We start from the raw sequence: 12,937 nt of genomic DNA on the forward strand, positions 1-12,937 counted from the left end.
TTCAATAAGGAAAGGTGTGGGGGGGTATTGGTATGTGTGGTGATCACACACAGGGCCCCCGAATGTTTGACAGTCTATTGACCCTGTGCCGCCACTGCGATTGCTTTTTCCACTGCCACCACCCCGTATCTCACGGGGACACACGGAGTCCAGTCAGTTGTTAACATAAACAAATAATCGAGTTTATTTTTAAATGCAGGAACAAGCTTATGGTTTCAGTTAGTTTTTCTTGACAGTTTCTTAATCTTAGTTCCTAACAACTTCAAACTGATTATTCCCAACTATCTATCTGACTCCACCTCACATTTCCTCTCACTCTCTCACAATACAACTCTACCAACCCACACCTAAACCTCCCTCTTCCTTCTTCAACTCCCAAACCTCAACTCTCAACTCAACTCTCTACTCAACTCAACTCTCAACTCAACTCAACTAACTTTCAAAACCTCCCACTCTAACTTTTATTCCCCCCTTGTATTCTCACTGGCCAATCACATCGCACCTATTTTAACCCTTTCCTTATGACCCATCCTAGGAGGCAAACGCCACAGTATGCAAATGCAAAGAAACCCCGCTTCTTATGCTAGGTTCGTGCAGAAGCCTCCTGAGATCTTAACAAACACACCGGGCATCACCCAACTCCAGTATCCCAGCTTCCCAATTGTCTTGCTCACCCCATTTAGGTTATACTTCCTTGGGAGCAGTGCTCCCATGCCAGCCACATCCTGCCTCTGAGTTTGTCCTGTTCCAGTTGCTCTGCCAAGTGAGGGGGGCGATGGGACTGGTTGGGTAGAAGGCAGAGCGGTCAACAGTAGGTGGAGCCAGAGTCAGTGACAGTCTGAGCTAACTAATTCCAGCTTTGTCCTTGTCATCCTCCCTGCTGAGTTCTGCCAGCACAACACTGACACTAAGGAAGAGGAAGCTGACAGCCGGGGGCCACACCTTGGATTGATTGAATTTAAGGCAGGAGGCAGGCAGGTAGGGGCTGGCTGAGGTTGGGGGGCAGTGCCCCATTTGCCCAAACGGACCGGTTCCCGCAGCCTGCTCCCTGGCAAAACAGCTCTGCTGGTGAAGTTTTCCATTGGCTCCTTTGTCGTGATGGTAGCATGTCTGGTGTTCTTTCTTCTTTTTGATACAATTTATTAATTTTATGATAACCAAAAACAAACAACAACAACAAAAACCCATTACAATCAAATATTTAAACCATAAGTCTTAATTGACTCCCCACCCCCTCCCGGTTCCATTATTTTATACTTGTTTATGCACGGCCATATGATCTTATACTCTTAATAATCCAATTTTAAAACCTTGTTCCTATTGTTACAAAGACTTCTAGAAGTTCAACTAATGTAGAAACCTATACACAAAGCTTACATAATATGCATTCAACATTTCTCCTTTTTAAAAAAAAAAAAATCCATGTCCTTTTTCTTTCTTGGATTTCAAATGATTTAATATGTCCTGCATAGTTCAGTATTTTGTTTTGCCAATCTTCTTCTTCTTCTTCTTCTTTGCTGGTGACTTCTTCGTTCTGGAGAGATGGGCTGGTTTTGGCCTGGCATCCACTCTCAAATACAGGAGCCAAGTCTTTCCCTCTATAAGGCCATCAAATCCTGTACCTCTCAATATCACTTCAATTTTTTTTAACGACAATCATTTTCCACATTCTCTTCAGTTCTTTATATGTCTTTCCCCAGGCCTTTTTAATAATTTTACATTGCCACCACATATAATACTTTTTGCCCTCCCTTCCTGTTTCTTCTCTAACACAGCCAGAGCCTCCCAAATTATTTCAGATGAGGTAACCTTTTTATCTGTCAAAGCCCCCCAAATCATTTCACATAAGATACCATTTTTGTCTTGAATCACTCTAATTCCATCCAAGGATTGTGCCTTAAATGTCTACAGCTCCCGTCGAGCATTAGACACAGTTGCAGTGTGGATTCACTGAAGGACCTAGTAAAATTAGCAAAGTTCCTTTGACAACAGGTGCCTAAAATCTGTCGCACCTGCAATCCAAAACACACTTCTTCTTCAAAGAAACTAAAATGGGTCACCCATCAGTGCTACCCCCGATCTGATGTTGATAAATAAGGAGGCAGCGAGATGAGTAGAGCTTAGCAGGCACCCCCAGGGACCAGCTTCCCTTCTCTCTATGTGCGAGAAGTGCCAGCCTGAATAGTCTGGTCAGCTTGAATAGTCTGAGATTTGTCTATTTTTGACTACACAAGTACCTACACACAAACACGCACACCAGAGCGAGGGCCTGTTCAGTGGTATGAATGGCCTCATGACTCTAAAAGGCCTCTCAAAACATTTATATTGCCGATCAGAAGGTTGGCAGTTCAAATCCCCACAACAAGGTGAGCTCCCGTTGCTTGGTCCCTGCTCTTGCCAACCTAGCAGTTCAAAAGCATGTCAAAGTGCAAGTAGATAAATAGGTACCGCTCCGGCAGGAAGGTAAACGGCGTTTCCGTGCGCTGCTCTGTTTCACCAGAAGCGGCTTAGTCATGCTGGCCACATGACCCAGAAGCTGTCTGTGGACAAACACCGGCTCCCTCAGCCTATAGAGCGAGATGAGCGCCGCAACTCCAGAGTCATCCACGACTGGACTTAACAGTCAGGAGCCCTTTTACCTTTACTGCTTATTTTAAAGGGGTTGCAATTCCTTTGTTCCACGTGCTCCACTTCTGCATTAAACACATAATAATAATAATAATAATAATAATAATAATAATATTTTATTTATATCCCGCCCTCCCCAGCCAAAGCCAGGCTCAGAGCGGCTAACAACAATAAAAGTAACACAGCATTCTAAAATCAATTCATTCTAAAATTAATTAAGAAACAAATTAATGGCAAACATTGGGCTAGAGTTCTATGAGGATTACCAAAGGAGGGGGTCGGACTGTGCCTTGGCCACACCTCGAGAGGTGGGATATAAATGTTTTAGTCAGTAAACAAAAAGGATATCTTTACTTAAAACTCATGATGTGAAAACCAAAATTAAGATCAAGCCAAGCCACATAACGCAGCAGAACCCAGCCCAGAGGGAGGAAATGGGTGGAGAATCTCTCACAAACACTGATCCTCTTCAAAGATTGTGGTCTGGGAGATTTGCAATGACAGCTGGGTCACCACTCTAGACGGGGAACCAGTCACAAAGACATAGAAGGAACTGGATGGTGATGGTGGAAAATGTTCTCTTTGCTTGTCTTCTCCTGCTCAGGAAGGTAGGACTCAAACCAATGGCTTCAAGCTACATGAAAGGACATTTCGACTTAACACTTGGAAAAACTTTCTGACAGCAAGAGCTGTTTGGCAGTGGAATAAGAGGTGGTGGATTCTCCTTCCTTGGTTTTTTATTATTATTATCTTTTATTTCCAAAACCGAAAAAAGAAAAATTACAAACATCAAATTCAACATCCATATTCATTTTCTAACTTAAACCTATTACATAATTAACTACCGTATTTTTCGCTCTATAAGACGCACCAGACCACAAGACGCACCTAGTTTTTGGAGGAGGAAAACATGAAAAAAAAAATCTGAATCTCAGAAGCCAGAACAGAAAGAGGGATCGCTGCGCAGTGAAAGCAGCAATCCCTCTTGCTGTTCTGGCTTCTGGGATAGCTGTGCAGCCTGCATTCGCTCCATAAGACGCACACACATTTCCCCTTACTTTTTAGGAGGGGGAAAGTGAGTCTTATAGAGCAAAAAATATGGTAAATTAAAATATACCTAATTACTCTAAATTTCTCTTTGCTGTATACAAATACAACACAGTTAGAAATTTTATATTAAAGCTTTTGTATTATAAATAATATTTCAAATTCCCCTATACCCTCCCCCGTTCCCCTTCACCCATGTGTGATCTTATTTTATTTTATTTTTACTTCTTTCGTCTTGTGGTGTTGTTATAATTTAATCATTGTTCAGCTGATTCTTTTATTATTTCTTTGCTTACCCCTGCACGTTTTACACGTTATCTATTAATATTCCAGTTCCAGAACCATATTTTTTCATATACTGTATTCCTTCACTCCCTCCCACTCTTTAATTATTCTCTGATTTGAATGGCCTCTAATAGTTGCCGTCATTTTTGCCATTTCCACAAACTCACAGAGTTTACTTTGCCATTCTAATAATGATGGTATTTTCTCCCCCTTGGGGGCTTTTAAGCAGAGGTTGGATGGACATCTGTCATGGATGCTTTAGCTGAGATTCCTGCATTGCAGGGGGTTGGACTAGATGACCCTCGGGTCCCTTCCAGCTCTAAGATCCTATGATCCTATTACTCTATGCTTGCAGAAGGCGCTCTATATTCTCACACTTTCCCTTCACTCCAGGAACAGCTTCTTCTTGTCTACAAACATCCACACCAGCAGGTCCGGTACTTAAGAGGTCTCTAATGCCATTCACAGGGACGCAGGTGGCGCTGTGGGTTAAACCACACAGCCTAGGACTTGCCGATCAGAAGATCAGTGGTTCGAATCCCCGCAATGGGGTGAGCTCCCGTTGCTCTGTCCCTGGTCCTGCCAACCTAGCAGTTTGAAAGCACATCAAAGTGCAAGTAGATAAATAGGTACCGCTCCAGCGGGAAGGTAAACGGCGTTTCCGTGCGCTGCTCTGGTTCGCCAGAAGTGGCTTAGTCATGCTAGCCACATGACCCGGAAGCTGTACGCCGGCTCCCTTGGCCAATAAAGCGAGATGAGCGCCGCAACCCCAGAGTCAGTCACGACTGGACCTAATGGTCAGGAGTCCTTTACCTTTAATGCCATTCACATTTGCACAGAAGGGGAATCTGCCATTTCAGGGCCAGGCCTATATGACTGATATATGCAAAGCTGGTTTCCCCCAACGCTTACGATTCCATATCTGATTCACAGTCAGCCGGCCTCTGCAGAGCTTTTTACAGCAACCCAACGAATTATTCTTAGACACTGAGAAGCAATAATGAGTGGCTAGGCAACCTTTTCTGTTTGGCTGCCACGGAGCTGGTGATCATCCATTCACCCTTTTCCAGAGTCAGTTTGAGCTGCCTAAGGATAGGTACCAGGATACAGAGTTGGCGTTTGTTCTGTTGTTTCCTGGTCTCACCATTTAGTGGTTCAACACAGTGCCTCACACCTTGGTGTCTGCAGCTATGCAAATCTGCACAGACACTTCTTGAAAACTCAAAACGGTTTTTTTAAAAATGGTTTTGATCTGACGTTTTTAGCAGCGTACAGTTCTGAAAAGGTTGCGGTGAAGTCTAACTGGCTGCAAGCATGCTTCTCCTTTATCTCCACTGTCTCCTTTCTCGGTTTTGGTTCCTCTCCTGTCTCAATGCATCACGTGGAGTGCTCACAATTTGAATCATGTGTCTGGGTAAGCTGTATTAGATCATTGCAGGAACCACAAACCCTCTTGTTGGAGTTTTGAAACAAAACAGCTTTTGGGGGGAAGACTGTAAGCTTTCATGGATTGGGGCCCATTTCATCGGGTGTGTTATCTATCATTTGACCACGAGGACTATCTAGTCCAGCCCCCTGAAATCCAGGAATCTTTTTCCAGACGCAGGGCTCTAACCCGCGACCCTGAGTCTCATGCTCTAGGCGATCCCAACTAAAGAAGAATGGCAACTTAAAGAAGATGGAATATGCACAGCTTGCAGACCTAACATACAGAATAAGAGAACAAGAAGAACATACATTTAAAGAAGACTGGAAAATGTTTATTGTATATATGGGGGGAGGGGATTGTGTACACATGAAAACGTAGGCAGCATTAAGATAAATTCAACAGTGTAAACAAGTTTTGTAGGACGTAATAATGGAACACTGAATGGTTTCCTTTATGTAAAATATGCAAGGATTTATGATATGCAAAATGAACCATGGAAAGAGAAGAAGGGAAGTCATTGACATTTTTTTAAAAAAAATCATTTTAATTGATTTTCCAATAAAAACAGCCAATCAACATATCCACATCATAATCCAATTAAAAACAAGAAACTACATTTAAAAAGACCCAATTGTAATCCAAATTGTATTTATTAATTTTTGGGGGCTCCCCATAGTCTGGGCCTCTGAAGCATGTCTCCAAATCTTCGTCAAGGTTGTTTAAATGAATATTCTAAAGTGTAAAACAAAAAAATTATATATATATATATATATATATATATACACACACACACAGAGTGCTTTTTTCTGGGGGGACACAGGGGTACGCATACCCCTAACCATTTTGTGAATCTAAGTTTGGCCTCACTGAGGGGCAATATTTCAATATGAGTAGGAAAGTGAGAGTGCCCCTAAACGTTTTTTTATATAGTGAGTCTCATGCTCTACCAATGATGGAGCCTGCTTCTTCTCAACCTGGAGGGCCACTCAGCAATGAAGCGGGACACGAAGTGTGCCCAATATCAGCTGCTTCCTGCCTTGCCAGGGGTTGGACTAGATGACCCCTGCGGGTCCCTCCCAACTTGGCGCTTCCGGGCGCTAGGACCCAACGTGCGAGGCGCCCGGCTGGGGGCGCGCCGGCCCTAGGACCCAGCGGCGCCGCTCCGAGATACACCTGTGCCTGGGGCGGCGGAGTTTCCCGCTGGCTCGCCCGGGGTCGGCGGCAGGTGAGAAGTCCGGCGGGCGGGACCCGCCTCCTCCGGGCTCCACCTGCGCCAGAGCGGAGGCTGCCCAGCAGTCGCGGCCAGAGAGCGCGCCGACCTCCGCGCCGAGGTGGTCCCGGGCGAGGTGAGTGCAGCCTCTCCGCCTTTGTGCTTCGGGCTCCGGGAATCGGGGCGCGGACCCACTTCTTCTGGGACTGGGGAGCCGCTGGGCTGGGCTCCTTCCTTGGCCGAGGGGCAGGCGCGCGTCCCCCCCCCCCCCATCCTTGGTGGCTTTCCCGTTTGAGGAGGAAGCGCATTTGGGGACAGGGTCCCGTGGGGTGGATGCTGAAGGCGTGGGGGGCTTCCCCCTGGAGTTGGGGTGAATTTGTGGCTATCCCCCCCCCAAAAAAAGAGGTTTTTTTTGCTTCAACTTGTGATACAAATATACATTAGAAGGCTTTAATATTTTCCCTCTTTTTGCAAATCTCGTTTTAACCCCTGGCGATCCAAATAGAGAGGAGGGGGCTTTATGTTAGTCCCGCTAAACTATTGCCTTAGGAAAGATGTCGGGGGGAGGGTGTGGTTGGGTTGCGTTGGAGGCGAGTTGAGAGATGGGATCAGGCTACTTCAGATGTCCTCTTTCTGCGGCTTCTTCCTCCTGCCTGTCTTCTCCCTCCCATCCCTCCCTCCTCAAACTATCCTGAACAAATGGAAAGCGGGTTTTGCCACTGGGAGTAAATCACCTTACTATCCATTCACTTGTCAGTTCCTTCCAGCCCTTTCCACTGAAGGTCATGTGGGGTCGAATATTGCGCGCGGACTGACTTGAAGGAGGGGTGGCTTCTTATTGTGACACAGTCATCGCACTCGGGTCTCTGGTTCACAGGTCCGACAGGTTTTGAACCAATACTGAAACCTGCAAAACTTGCTTGATCGGGGCAGAGAGCGGGGATTGCTTCTGCGGATGTGGGTGTGAGTGTGCGCCACAGGAAGCGGCACTTTTCTCAAATCTCCTTCGACTGCCTAAAAGCAGACTCTGGTCTGCGTCTCTGTGATTTTGAAATGCTGCGCCTATCCTGCATTAACATCATTCACAAGTGCACCCAAATAACCCCCTGTGAGGTTCAAATGCTCATTTGGCATTGCAAATTTAGGCATGACAGCTTCTTGGAGTGTGTAGGCTTTGGGGAGGCTTGCAAGTTACCCTTCATGTTGCAGTGATGATCCCCATTCCATTGCATGCCACTTTATAGACCAGGAGTAGCCAAAGTCGTTCCTTTCCACTGTTGTTGTTGTTGTTGTTTAGTTGTGTCTGACTCTTCGTGACCCCATGGTCCAGAGCACGCCAGGCACTTCTGTCTTCCACTGCCTCCCGCAGTTTGGTCAAACTCATGTTAGTAGCTTCGAGAACACTGTCCAACCATCTCATCCTCTGTCGTCCCCTTCTCCTTGTGCCCTCCATCTTTCCCAACATCAGGGTCTTTTCCAGGGAGTCTTCTCTTCTCACGAGGTGGCCAAAGTATTGGAGCCTCAGTTTCACGATCTGTCCTTCCAGTGAGTACTCAGGGCTGATTTCCTTCAGAATGGAGAGGTTTGATCTTCTTGCAGTCCATGGGACTCTCAAGAGTCTCCTCCAGCACCATAATTCAAAAGCATCCATTCTTCCGCGATCAGCCTTCTTTATTGTTGGACTCCAACTCCCATCATCCTTGGCCATTGGCCCTGCTGGCTGATGCAGCTGATTGGAATTGGAGATGCAGCAATGCTCTAAACTCCACCTGCAGTTGTTGTTGTAGTTGTTGTCAGTGGCGTAGCGTGGGGGTGCAGGGGGGGCCAGCCGCACCGGGCGCAACATCTGGGGGGGGGCGCTCGCAGCTCTCTGCCCCTACCTCGAGTGCTAAAATCCACGGGTTAGGGGGCGCAAATTACTTGCCTTGCCCCGGGTGCTGACAACCCACGCTACGCCACTGGTTGTTGTTACTTCTATTACTAAAGAGAGAACGGGGAAAAGCAAATCTCAGAATGGACCTTCTCCGGAGGTGGTGGACTCTCCTTCCTTGGAGGTTTTCAAGCAGAGGTTTTTAAGAACATCTGTTTTGGATGCTTCAGTTGAGACTTCTGCATTGCAGGGAGTTCGACTGGTTTACTCTTGTGGTCCCTTCCAATTCTGTGGTTCTAACTGTAGTGAAAAGAGTATGTTCAACAATGTATGTAGTAAGGGAGGTTGTATTATCCAGTATTGCAAGTGGGGCGTGAGAGATGTTTGTTGGAGACTACCTAGTCCATGAGTAGGCAAACTGGGGCTGAATCCGGCCCAATCGCCTTCTAAATCTGGCCCACGGATGGTCTGGGAATCAGTGTGTTTTTACATGAGTAGAATGTGTCCTTTTATTTAAAATGCATCTCTGGGTTATTTGTGGGGCCTGCCTGGTGTTTTGACATGAGTAGAATTGTGCTTTTATTAAAATGCATCTCTGGGTTATTTGTGGGGCATAGGAATTTGTTCATATATTTTTTTCAAAATATAGTCCAGCCCCCCACAAGGTCTGAGGGACAATGGACTGGCCCCATGCTGAAAAAGTTTGCTGACCCCTGAGAGTGGGTTGATAATGTAGGCAACAGTTTAATCAGGGACATCTGTGTCCACAGCTTAGACTTTCAGTACAGTTTAGTTGCTTTGGACAATTTAGCACAAATGTCTAGGGAAGTTATTGTATCCATCTGAAAAATTGGATTGGCAGACACCACAATCCCACCACCACCAAACAACAAAAATAAAACTACAATTAGGGAATGATTAGTTGCTGCAGTCATGCCACTGATGTTTCTCTTTTGAGATGCGACTTGTCCAGTCCACCCAAACCCCCTGTCACAAGTTGGGACCATTTGCAATCCCACTCCCCCCCCCATGTGAAAACTATGCCCATGTCAAGAGAATGATTCAACATGTGCTCAGATCGTGGGTCATTTTTTGTCTGCAACACAGGGCAGCACTCACAAGATGGCAAAAGTGACAGTGATTACACTCATCTTCTGATGAGGAAAAAAATCTCGGTTGTCCAGTCTTTCTGCAGACAACGACGTGCAGAGTTGGCACCTATGCATGTATGCACTGAGTCTGCAATCAGATTAAAGCACTACATTACTGACCTTCCCAAACCTAGTGCCCTTTAGATGTTCCTCACTACAACTCCCATCAGCTTCAGCCACTGTGGACCAAAGATTAAAGATGATGGGATTTGTAGTCCCATGACCTGTGGAGGGCCACAGGCTATACTTGACTTTCTTTTTTAAAAAAGTGCAAACAAAAATTGCTTAGGGGGACAATGGCACCACAATATGTCTTCAGTAAGCAATGTATTGTAAAGCTGCATTGATTTTCATTTCCTCCCCCTTCTCCTTCCCCCTCCCCAACTTTGCCTAAAGGTAGATGAGCTGCTGCCGCTCAGTTGAGCATTAGATGTTTTCCCTTCCAGCCAGTCTCATCTCAAGCATTTTTTCTGGAAACGCTGAGTATCATTACCTCCATCGCTCTGTAAGAACCAATGGGCTTCCATCGTTCCAGCAGATTTATTTACGTGTACGCAGATGTTGGGACTCGGGTGGCGCTGTGGGTTAAGCCACAGAGCCTAGGACTTGCCGATCAGAAGGTTGGCGGTTCGAATCCCCACAACAGGGTGAGCTCCCGTTGCTTGGTCCCTGCTCCTGCCAACCTAGCAGTTTGAAAGCACGTCAAAGTGCAAGTAGATAAATAGGTACCGCTCCGGCGGGAAGGTAAACGGCGTTTCCGTGCGCTGCTCTGGTTCGCCAGAAGCGGCTTAGTCATGCTGGCCACATGACCCGGAAGCTGTACGCCGGCTCCCTCGGCCAATAAAGCGAGATGAGCGCCGCAACTCCAGAGTCGGTCACAACTGGACCTAATGGTCAGGGGTCCCCTTTAACTTTACCTTTATGCAGATGTTACAGGTGGATGGGGCGGGAAGAGAAGTCTGTGGGTAATATGATGTGCAGCTACTGCAAATGAAAAGCAGTCGATCAAAACTCATTGTTACACTGTTTTCTAGGGGCAAGAGTTCAGGGCAGTCATCCAGAGCCCCACTCAGTAGTATGAGCAAGAAGGCTCCAAATGTTGGAGGATTATCACAATTTGAAGTAATGCACATTGCCATCTAAGGTGCTCACCCATTCAGTCCGGAGTCTAAAATAGCAAAACTGAATAGCAAAACTGCACGTGTTACAAGGGGGGGGGGTTGGGGGGGGTCAAACTTACATTCCCAGAAATGCTGCAATTCCTCAATGAGCAGATGAAACTCCAGACTTCTACTCTGTACTTGGGGGAAAGATCCATTGAGTTCACTGGGACTTTCTTCTGAGTAAATGTGCATAGCATCAGGCTCCACACTGATTTTTTTAAATGCAGCAGTGATCTTGTCGAAGGCCAGTGCACACCTTTTATACAGGTGGTGAAGTTGTTGTGAGAGTAAACCATTTTTATTTATTTTCTTAAAGGATTACCTCGTGTTCTTTTCCCTCAGATGGAGAGAAAGTGGGGGATTTAGAGTACAATCCTGTGCCCATCTGCTCTGTGGTAAATCCTGACCGATGGAGTTTATTCTCAGGAAAGCGCCTATAAAGATTGCATCTTTAAAGTCTAGTTCAAATGAAGGGTTAACCTCTGTGCCAGCTAGACAGCCCTGCATGGAAAGGTTAGCAGCTGCTTGAAAGATAACAGCCTTTCTTGCCACAGAGTTTACTGATGCAAGACTAAACTTGCTAGATCGCTTACCTTTTCTTTAAAAAAAATATATTGGCTGATAGTGAGCAGTAACTCAAGGGGACAGCAGTGTGAACACCAAGGAACATTTGAAAGCACCATCACCTATGGGCTTTGATCAAAACCTTGGTTTTCATCTTAAATAAATACGTATGATTTCAAGTGGGGACTATTAGTGGGGGGGGGGGGGTCAGAATCCCCGCAACAGTGTGAGCTCCCATTGCTCGGTCCCAGCTGCTGTCCACCTAGCAGTTTGAAAGCACGTCAAAGTGCAAGTAGATAAATAGGTACCACTCTGGAAGGAACGTAAACGGCAAAAGCGGGTTAGTCATGCTGGCCACATGACCCGGAAGCTGTACGCCCGCTCCCTCAGCCAATAAAGCGAGATGAGCGCCGCAACCCCAGAGTCTGTCATGACTGGACATAACGGTCAGGGGTCCCTTTACCTTTACTCTTTTTAAAAACAAAGTAAAGGGATTGAGGAGGATTAACAGCGCAGATGCACAGAAGACCCTCTCCAGGTGCCCCTTTTATTGCACATTCCTGAAGATTTGTGCTCATTACGATGTCAGGGCAGTTTCACCCAATCCCACCAATTTGCAATACTATTTGCACCTGCAAAAATTTTGAGGGCAATCCTGCTGCCTCATTTCCAATCAGTGCATGTCTGGTAACTTCCTGCTCCAGCTCCGTAACTTTTCATACCACAAGCTTTCCAGGGTGATGGTGGAATTGCCCTGCTTTTGTGGCACTGTAGCCTCTCGGGAAAACAATAATGTACTGGCTCTGGCGAAGCATTTCAGAACAACTTATAAAGCAGAATAAAGCCCCATTAATGCACATACCAAGAACACGTTGCAGAGAATGGCAGACAAGGAGATTTCTTTATCCTCTTCCCTTGTCATAGTAACTCTGAGGACTGAACTGAGTTGTGGGTGGTACTATTATATTGCTGCTCCAGATGCTCTGTTTATTGAGCACTCATCCTGATTTGCTTTCGGAAAGCTTACACAGAGTTTATATCTGAACTTCATTGAGCATTCACTTTCATTCATTTGCTGGGCAATTATATGACAACGATCATTAATCTTGCTTTACTTTGCATTGTGTTTACACATTGTACCCTGACTGTTCACTCCACACTTTTAAAGATGCATTTTCCCATTGCTTTCCTAATCCCAACCACAAAAAGTCTGTTTCCCCTACCCCCCAAGTGGATTAGTTGCCCTATGGTGACAGTATGCTTTAATTCACTTTAATTGTGCAAACCTATGTTTCCCAGAATGCGCTTGAATTCCGCCCACAAAATACTGACAGTCTAGATGGAGGCGGAACCTGCTTCCCACCTCATCCCCTCCCACTGGAGTAAACTGGATGAATTGCCTCTTCTAGCATTCCATCAAAAAGGCTTCTTTGTCTGAGACACGGGCTGTTAATGTGCTCTGTCATATTTTGCAAGGCCTATTTCACAAGCAGCAAACCTAAGCCTACAATTATATCATCTGTTAATGATGCAGTGCTTTGAAGTGAAAGTAGCTTGCAGCCAAGTGTTTCGGCCCCAGGAACAATTTTC

General features: G+C 45.9%; 1 protein-coding gene across 3 annotated transcripts in view; it reads left to right on the forward strand.

Annotated features, from left to right (window-relative positions):
- Nucleotides 1-3,129: 3,129 nt before the first annotated feature.
- Nucleotides 3,130-12,937, forward strand: part of GALNT6 (polypeptide N-acetylgalactosaminyltransferase 6) — a 64,509-nt gene continuing 54,701 nt past the window's right edge. The window contains exon 1 of one of the 3 annotated variants that reach the window (XM_080994610.1): nucleotides 3,130-3,236. The gene's annotated coding sequence lies outside the window, so the exon portion shown is untranslated. Of the gene's footprint in view, nucleotides 3,237-6,598; nucleotides 6,736-12,937 lie in introns of those variants that run through there. The other 2 variants (XM_080994609.1, XM_080994611.1) reach the window with 2 other exon arrangements.

Source organism: Podarcis pityusensis (genome assembly GCF_964106645.2).
Source record: "Podarcis pityusensis genome assembly, chromosome: 2".
In the NCBI taxonomy this organism is placed as follows: domain Eukaryota; kingdom Metazoa; phylum Chordata; class Lepidosauria; order Squamata; family Lacertidae; genus Podarcis; species Podarcis pityusensis.